Source organism: Acinonyx jubatus, chromosome C1 (genome assembly GCF_027475565.1).
Source record: "Acinonyx jubatus isolate Ajub_Pintada_27869175 chromosome C1, VMU_Ajub_asm_v1.0, whole genome shotgun sequence".
Classification (NCBI taxonomy): Eukaryota; Metazoa; Chordata; class Mammalia; order Carnivora; family Felidae; genus Acinonyx; species Acinonyx jubatus.
Genome location: NC_069381.1, coordinates 109,059,098 through 109,069,006, shown reverse-complemented (window position 1 = coordinate 109,069,006; position 9,909 = coordinate 109,059,098). Strand labels below are relative to the sequence as shown.

Sequence of the window (9,909 nt, the reverse complement as noted above, 5' to 3'; positions counted from 1 at the left end):
GAACAGATAAGACAGACGGTAATGTTAAGAGATATACACTGGTTCTTAAAACTATGGGGAAATTTAAAAAATGTGATTACCATAACTGTCAAGATGGGGACATCCATTAATGGCAGAGTAGATTTACTAAGAGCAATCACATTCTGGGCCATAAAATACATCTTAACAAATTTAATAGTGTAGAAATTAGTAACATAAAGATGGCTGGAAAATCCCAAAATATTGGGAGATTAAACCACACACTTTTAAATAGCACGTGGGTCAAAAGAGTCTCAAGAGAAGGTAAGAATTTTGAAATAAATGAAAATACAAAGCTTCAAAATTTGTGGAATTCAGAGAAAGCAATGTTTAGAAGGGAATTCATGGCTCTAAACACATATTAGTAGACAAAAAGAAAGATCTAAGATTTAAAAAATATAAACTTCCAATTTAGGAAACCAGAGAAAGAATAGCAACTTTCTAAAGCAAGTTTCTAAAGGAATAGAAATAATTAAAATCACTGCAGAAATAAATGAAATTGACAACAGGGAATCAATGGAGAAAATCAACAGAGCCAAAATCTGGTTCTTTAAAAATATCAATCAAATTGATAAAACTCTAACTAGGCTGACGAAGGAGAAAACAGAAGTCACAAACTACTATTATCAGAAATTAAAGAGGAAACGTTAAAGTATCAACATTACAGAACTAAAAAGAATCATGAGGGAATACTAGAGGCAACTTTAAGCCAAAAAATCTACTTAGAGTAAATGGATGAATTCTTAGAAACACACAAACTATCAATACTGACTCAAGAAGAAACAGATCTGAATAGATCAATAGTAAGTAAGCAAACTGAGATAGCAATAAAAAAAAACTACCCGCAAAGAAAATATCAAGATCAGATGATTTCACTGATGAATTCTAATACATGTTTAAGGAAGAATTAATACAAATCCTTAAAAAAATTTTTTTAAGTTTATTTTTGACAGTGACAGAGTGTGAGCATGAGCTTGGGAGGGGCAGAGAGAGAGAGGGAGACACAGAATCTGAAGCAGGCTCCAGGCTCTGAGCTGTCAGCACAGAGCCCGACGCGGGGCTAGAACTCACGGACCGCGAGATCATGGCCCGAGCCAAAGTCGGCCACTTAACCGACTGAGCCACCCAGGCGCCCCCTTAAGGGTGTTTAATAATCTAAAGCAAACCATAGACAAAGAACTGAAGGAAATTAGTAAGACGACGTCTGAACAAAATAAGAATATCAGTAAAGAGATGGAAATTATAAAAAGCAACCAAAAAAAAAAAAAATCTGGAGCTGAAAAGTACTATAACTGAAATGAAAAACTCATTAGAGGGATTCAATAGTAGATTTAAGCAAGTAGAAGAAAGGATCACTGGACTTGAAGATTAGACATTAATTATCCAGAAGAGTAGAAAGAAAAACAAAATGAAGAAAGTGACCGGTCTAAAGAGCTGTGGGACACCACCAAGCACACCATAAATTTGGGGTGTTGATTGTAATCCCTAAGGTAACTCCTAGGAAAATAACATATACAGAAACTGAAAGGAGGGAATCCAAATGGTACACTGCAAAAAATACATTTCATAAAATACATGAAGACATAACAATTATAAACATATCCAGAAATAAGTACCACCAAAACTATATGAAGGAAAAATTGACAGAATTGAAGGGGAAATAGTTCAACAATAATAGTTGGAGACTACACTTGCTACTCTCAACAGTGGATAGAAACAACCAGATGGATGAATAAGGAAACCAAGAATGTGAACAACACTATAAACTGAGCTGACGTAACAGACAGATACAGAACACTTAGCAACAGGAGTTGCTACACATCCTTCTCAGGTACATGTGGAATATTCTCCAGAAGAGACCATATGTTAGGCCACAAAACAAGTCTCAATAAATTTAAGTAGCTTCAAACCATATACAATACCTTTTTCAATCACAATAGAATGAAACTGGAAATGAATAAAAGAAATAAAACTGGACAATTTAGAAACAGGTGGGAAGTAAACAAACACTCTTTAACCACAAGAACAACTAACAAGGGAAATTAGAAAGCACCTTGAGACAAGTGGAAACACAACACGGCAAAACTTAAGGAATACAGCACAAGCAGTGCTCAGAGGGAAATTTATAGTTGTAAATGTATATGCTGAAAAAAGGAATATCTCAAGTCAGTAACCTTAATTGTACATCTTAAGGAGCTAGGGTAAAAAAGCGAACTAATCCCAAAGCTAGCAGAAGGAAATAAAAACAGAATAGAGATAAGAGAACAGAAAGAGAAAATCAACAAAACTAAAAGTTGGTTCTTTGAAAAGATGAACAAAATTAACAAAAACCTTTCTCTAGATTGACTAAGAACAAAAAAAAAAAGATTCAAATTACTAAAATCAGAAATGATGGGGCACTTGGGTGGCTCAGTCAGCTGAGTGTCCAACTTTGGCTCAGGTCACGATCTCATGGCTCGTGAGTTCGAGTCCTGCGTCGGGCTCTGTGCTGACAGCTCGGAGCCTAGAGCCTGCTTCTGATTCTATGTCTCCCTCTCTCTACCCCTCCTCCTCTCACTCTCTGTCTCTTTCTCTCTCTCAAAAACAAATAAACATTAAAAAAATTAAAAAGAAATCAGAAATGAATGTAGGGACATTACTATCAATTTTACGGAAATAAAAAGGATATTCTACCCAAACTAATGCAAGAAGAAATGGAGGTGTGCAAGTATTGCCATGGGAGGTGAGTGCACGGCATTGAGGCCTGATGTGGGAAGGCATCCTACACAATTCTATGGCCAGGTGTAGACACTTCTGTCCAAGGCAAAAACTTCAATGGGAACCTTTGTCTCTAAAGATGGAAACAGTGTGACCACCTGAACAGACACTAAAAATAGCTCTCATCTCAAAGAATCCAGCACTGTGTAACAGTATGAGAACTTAGATGCTGGGGAACAGCATTTGGTGAGTGAATCCTTCCAGCCAGAGACAGTGCTCTCTTTGGACTCATCACCTTGCATTTTTTTCTTTTATTATTATTAGTTTTTTAATTTACATCCAAGCATATAGTGCAACAATGATTTCAGGAGTAGGTTCCTTAATGCCTCTTCCCCATTTAGCCCATCCCCCCTCCCACAACTCCTTCAGTAACCCTCTGTTCTCCATATTTAAGAGTCTCTTATGTTTTGTACCCCTCCCTGTTTTTATATGGTTTTTGCTTCCCTTCCCTTATGCTCATCTATTTTGTATCTTAAAGTCCTCTTATGAGTGAAGTCATATGATTTTTGTTTTTCTCTAATTTCACTTAGCATAATACCCTCCAGTTCCATCCACGTAGTTGCAAATGGCAAGATTTCATTCTTTTTGATTGCCGAGTAATACTCCATTGTGTGTATGTGTGTGTGTGTATATATATATATATATATATATATATATATCACATTTTCTTTATCCATTCATTCATCCTTTATCATTCATCCATCAATGGACATTTGGGCTCTTTCCATACTTTGGTTATTGTTGATAGAGTTGCTCTAAACATTGGGGTGCATGTGTCCCTTTGAAACAGCACACCGTATCCCTTGGATAAATACCTAGTAGTGCAATTTCTGGGTCATAGGGTAGTTCTACTTTTAATTTTTTGAGGAACCTCCATACTGTTTTCCAGAGAGGCTGCACCAGCTTGCATTCCCACCAACAATGCAAAAGAGATCCTCTTTCTCCACATCCTCACCAACATCTGTTGTTGCCTGAGTTGTTAATGTTAGCCATTCTGATAGGTCATCACCTTGCATTTGTAATCAGATCGGATCTCTTCCCATCATGAGGCTCCTGACAATGTTGAACAGGTTTTCAGTGATCCTTGTAGAAAGACACCCTCCCCAAAGAAATGCAGTATTTACATACAGTCCACTGGTATATACTGGATCTTCAGGAAACACCAGAATTACTAGTTAAGAATGTATTACATGGCTCAAGCGTTACAGTGGAAACTTTTCTATGGGTTCACAGTAAAACTCCTAGAAACACTTCCTGTTTCTGCATTGTTAGAGTCAACGATAGTGCAAAAAATCCACAAATGTATGCAGGGCACATTGTGAAGGTTTAACAAAAAAGAAACCCGAAGATGCATTCTGTTGTGGGGAAAACAACAATTGATCTTTACTCAAGAGATTCCTGGAATTTTTTCTTTGGACAGGCCTCTTTGACAGATGGTGTGGGAATATTCAGCTTTGCCAGGTTATGGCAGTGACTTTTTATAGCTCATGATAGGAAGAACAAAGTAAAGAGATCCAGGAAACATCAAGTGACGATTCAATTTCTGATAACTCTTCTATACCTACAGTGACTAGTATTTTGCTGCGTCAGTCTTGTAAGACTTTAGCCAATGAGATTACACACAAATATGGACTGAAACACTGTCAGGGCCTTGTATGTCTAATGTGAGGCTCCAGCCACTTAGAAAAAGCCAACTATCTCTCCTAAATCTTTGCCCCATCAGTTTGCACAAGTTGCAGTTTGCTGGTTTCAACATATTGTAGAAAGATGCAAAGTGCTGGTGAGGTGGACTGATGGTGAATCACTCCAAAACACAGTCAGAAGGATAACGTGAATTTGGCAAAACTTGAGGAAACCTTAATGGAGAAAGTGTGAGCGGGGGAGGGGCAGAGAGAGAGGGAGACACAATCAGAAGCAGGCTCCAGGCTCTGAGCTGTCAGCACAGTGTCCGACATGGGTCTCGAACTCACGAACTGTGAGATCATGACCTGAGCCGAAGTCCGAGGCTTAACCGACTGAACCACCCTGGTGCCCCAACACAGAATTTTCATATGATTCAGAAATCCCACTCCTAAATATATATCCAAAGTGAAGTAAAGCCCTTGAACAGGTACTTGTATGCCAGTGTTCACTAGAACATTATTTACAATCCACGGGGAGCCTGGGTGGCTCAGTTGGTTTAGGTCTTGATCTCAGGGTTGTGAGTTCAAGCCCTGGGGATGGAGCCTACTTAAAACAAAAACAAAAACAGAAACAAAAACAAACTAGGAAGTTATTTACAATCCAAAAGGTACAAATAACAAGTGTCCCTCAACAGGTAAATGGATAAAATGTGATATATACATACACATAATGCAACATATCGAAAACCACTTAATTGTACATTTTAATTTTTTTTAATGTTTATTTATTTTGAAAGGGGAGGATGGGCAGAAAGGGAGGGAGAGAGAGAATCCTAAGCAGGCTCCGCGCTGTCAGTGCAGAGCCCAACATGGGGCTTGATCTCATGAACCGTGAGATCATGATCTGAGCCAAGATCCAGAGTGGGAAGCTTAACCAATGAGCCACCCCAGCACCCCTCAATTGTACTTTTTAAATGGGTCAACTATACAGTGTGTGAATTATATTTCAGTCAAGCTGCTTTAATATAAATAATTAATACCATAAAAAATCAGTTGTATCTGAGTTTAACAAATGAAAAACTTTTACTCTGAATACTACCAAATACTGTTGAAAGAAACTAAATTAGTACAAATAAATGGAAAGACAGTCCATGTTTATAGATGAGAAGATTTAATATTAAGGTGGCAAAATTTCCCAAATTTATCTACAGATTCAACATAGTACCTATCAAAATCCCAGACAGCTTCTTTGCAGAAACTGAGAGGCTAATCCCAAAATTGACCTGGAAATTCAAAGGACCTAGGATAGCCAGAACAATCTTGAAAAACAGTAACAAAAAGGAGAACTCACACTTCCCAAATCCAAAACTTCCTATAAAGTTTAGGTAAACAATGGAGCCCCTGGGTGGCTCAGTCAGTTAAGCGTCTGACTTCAGGCCATGATCTCATGGTTTGTGGGCTCAAGCCCTACATTGGGCTCTCTGCTGTCAGTGCAGAGCCTGCTTTGGATCCTCTGTCTCCTTCTCTCTGCTCCTCCCCCACTTGTGTGCATGCTTTCTTTCAAAAATAAATAGAAACATTGAAAAAATTTTTAAAAAGTTGAGGTAAATAAGATAGCATGCCCTAGGTTTAGACATACAGATCAAGGGAATAGAATTGAGAGATCAGGAGCGTCCGGCTGGCTCAGTGGGGTACAGCATAAAACTCTTGATCTTGGAGTTGTAAGTTCGAGCCCCACATTGGGTATAGAGATTAAAAATAAAATCTTAAGAAATAAATTGACAGTTCAGAAGTAATTCTTCACATATATAATTAACTCATCTTTGACAAACTGCCAGGACAATTCAATGAGGTGAAAGAAGCCTTTTCAATACATGGCAGGGAAGACTGGTAAGCCATAGGCAAAAGAAGGAAGTTGGACCCTTTACTTCACATCAGATGCAAACATTAACTCAAAAATGGATTCAACTCCTAAATGGGAGTAGTGGTTCTGGGTACAGGGCTGATTTTGGGGGCAATGAAAATATTCTCAAATTGATTATGGGATGGATGCACAACTCCGAATATAGTGAAAGTCACTGAGTTATACACTTCAAGTAGGTGAACTGTATGTTATGTGAATTATAATTCAAAGTTTTAAGATTTTATTTTTAAGTAATCTCTACACACAACATGAGGCTTGAACTCACAACCCTGAGATTGAGAGTCACATGCTTTACTGAGTAGGCCAGTCAGATGCCCCATCTCAAAAAAAATTTTTTTTTGAGAAGGGGGGTGCAAAGGGAAAGAGAGAGGATCTTAAGCAGGCTCCATGCCCAGTGCAGAGCCCAACATGGTGCTCAATCCCATGACCTGAGTTGAAATCAAGAGTCAGATGCTTAACCTACTGAGCCACCCAGGCACCCCTCAAAATCCAAACAACAAAAAAGGAAAGGTATCACTACTGATCCCATGGACATGAAAAAGATAATAAAGGAATGCTTGGTTAGTTCAGTTGGTGGAGCATGTGACTCTTGATATCAGGATTGTGAGTTCAAGCTCCATGTTGGATGCAGAGATTACTTAAAAATAAAATCTTATAAAAATTTTTTAGTGTTTATTTTTGAGAGACAGAGTGTGAGCAGGGCAGGGGGAGAAAGAGAGGGAGACACAGAATCCAAAGTAGGCTCTAGGCCCTGAGCTGTCAGCACAGAGCCCGACACTGGGCTTGAACTCACAAACTGTGAGATCATGAACCGAGCTGAAGTTGGATGCTTAACTGACTGAGCCACTCAGGTGCCTCTAAAAATGAAATCTTAAAACGACAAAAACAAAAACCCAAAAAACCCAAAAAGGACGTCTACAAAAAACTCCATGCCTACAAATTTACTAACTTAGATGAAATAATAAAATTCCTTGAAAGAAATAGCGAAAACTCACACAAGGAGAAATAGGCCTATATCTATTTTAAAAATTGAATCAATAACTGGTAATTTCCAAAAAACAAAGTACCAGATCCAGATGTTTTCACCAGTGAATCTGACCAAACATTTAAGGAAGAAATTATACCAATTCTCTACACTTCTCCCCAAAAAACAGAAGCAGAGAGAACACTTCCTAAATCCTTCTAGGACGTCAGCATCACCCTGACACTGATAAAGAGAAGTATAAAAAATAAATCATATGTTCTTTCATGAACATAGATGTAACTAAACGTCAGCAAGTTGAAACTAACAATGAATAAAAAGAACTATACATCATAACCAAGTGGAATTTATTCCAGGTATGCTGGTTTGATTGGCTGGTTCAGCAATTTAAAAAGTCAATTAATGTAATCTATTAAATCAACATGCTAAATAAACTCATATGATTGTATCAGTGATGCAGGAAAACATATGACAAAGCCCACCATCCATTCTATGATTGAAAACTCTCAGAAAACTAGAAACAAAGAACTTCCTCAACTTAATCAAGAACTTTTAGAAAAGCCCCTTCTCTCACATCGTACTTAATGGTGAGAAACTGGACACTTTATCCCTAAGATTGGAAACAAAGAAGGATACTCCCTCTTACCACTGTTTGTTGTTGTTGTTGTTGTTTGTTTGTTTTGTTTTTTAATGGCAGAAGAAGCCAATGCAGTCTTTATTGGACCTCTTACCACTCTTATTCAACATCTTGCTGGAAGTCCTATCTACTGCAATATGACAGGAAAAAGAAAGAAAACTTATACAGATGGGGAAAGAAGAAATAAAACTGTATTTGTTTACAGATGGCACTGTTGATGTAGAAAGTCCCAAAAAGTTGGCAAAAGCACTTCTGTTAATATAGGAATACCACAGCATATAAGGTTAATAGTATATGGATGTTGATTGCTTTCTTATACACTACTAGTGAACAATTAGAATTTGAAAACACAGTACCATTTATAATAGCATACACATAAAATGAAATACTTAAGTATAAATCTAATGAAATATGTACAAATGTATATGAGGAAAATTACAAAACTCTTATGAAAAAATAAAACACCTAACTAAATGGAGGTATCCGTATTTATGGACTAGAACATCCAACATTATTAGGATGCCAATTCTCTCCCAGTTGGATTATAGATTCCATGTAGTCCTAATCCAAATTCCAGCAGAGCATTCCATACATATTAACAGATTCTAGAATTTATATGAAAAGACAAAAGACCCAGAATAGCTAACACAACAGTGAAGAACCAAGTTGGAGAACCGATACTGCTCAACTTCAGGACTATAAAGCGGTGGTGATTAAGGGGTGCCTGGGTGGCTCAGTCGGTTAAGCGTCTGACTCGAGTTTGGCTCAGGTCATGATCTCGTGGTTCATGAGTTCGAGCCCCACATTGGGGTCTGTACTGACAGCTCAGAGCCTGGAGCCTGCTTCGGATTCTGTGTCTCCCTCTCTCTCCATTCCTCCCCTGCTCATGCTCTGTCTCTATCTGTATCTCAGAAATAAATTAATTAAAACATTTTAAAAAATATATAAAAATTTTAAAAAATTAAAAAAAAAAAGCTATGGTGATTGAAACAGAGCGGTGCTGGTGGTGCGATGATACACAAGTACATCAGAAGAACAGAAGAAAGGGCCCAGAAATAGTGCCACACAAATACAGTCCAGTGATCTTTGACAAATGGAGCAAAGGTAATTTAATGGGGATGGTCTTTTCAACAAATGGTGCTGGGATTGGAAATACACAAGCACAAACATGTACACAGACCTTACCACTGTCACAAAAATTACCTCAAAATGGATCACAGACCTAAAATGTAAAACACAAAACTATAAAACTCCTATAACAAAATATTGGAGAAAAATCTAGATGACCTTGGGTTTGGCAGTCTTTAGATATAACCCAAAAGCATGATCCACACACACAAAAAGAAATTGATGTTGTACTTTATTAAAATTGAAAACTTCTGCTCTTCTAAAGGCACTGTTAAGTAAATGGAAAGACATGCTGTAGATAGCAAACTATTCGCAAAATGCATACCTTTCAGAAAAAGGACTGGTATCCTAAAAATACAGAGAACTCTTAAAACTCAATCTGAAAACAACCTAATTAACATATGGGCAAAGATCTGAACAGACACCTCATCAAAAATGGTATAAAGATGGCAAATGAGCATATGACAAGTGATTATCATGTCATTATGCATAAAGGCAGGAAACCACTATTTATCTATTAGAATGGCTAAAATCCAGAAGGCAACAACACTAAACATTGGAGAGGATGCCAAGCAACAAGAACTGTCACTGATGGCTGATGATAATGTAAAATGGGACAGTCACTTTAGAAGACAGTTTGGGAGTTTCTTACAAAAATAAACAGTTTTACCTCGTGAGCCAGCAATCACATTCTTCGTTTTTTTCCCAACTGATCTGAAAATTTATTTCCACACAAAACCTGTGTGCAAATGTTTATAGCAAGCAGCTTTATTCACAATGGTCAAAAACTAGAAGCAAGCAAGATGTCCTTCAATAGGGACATGAGTAAACTTGCATATTT

At 37.5% G+C, this 9,909-nt stretch overlaps 1 pseudogene; it reads left to right on the top strand.

Annotated features, from left to right (window-relative positions):
• Positions 1-2,711: 2,711 nt before the first annotated feature.
• LOC106966413 (archaemetzincin-2-like) lies at positions 2,712-4,609 on the top strand (annotated as a pseudogene).
• The last annotated feature ends 5,300 nt before the right edge of the window (positions 4,610-9,909 follow it).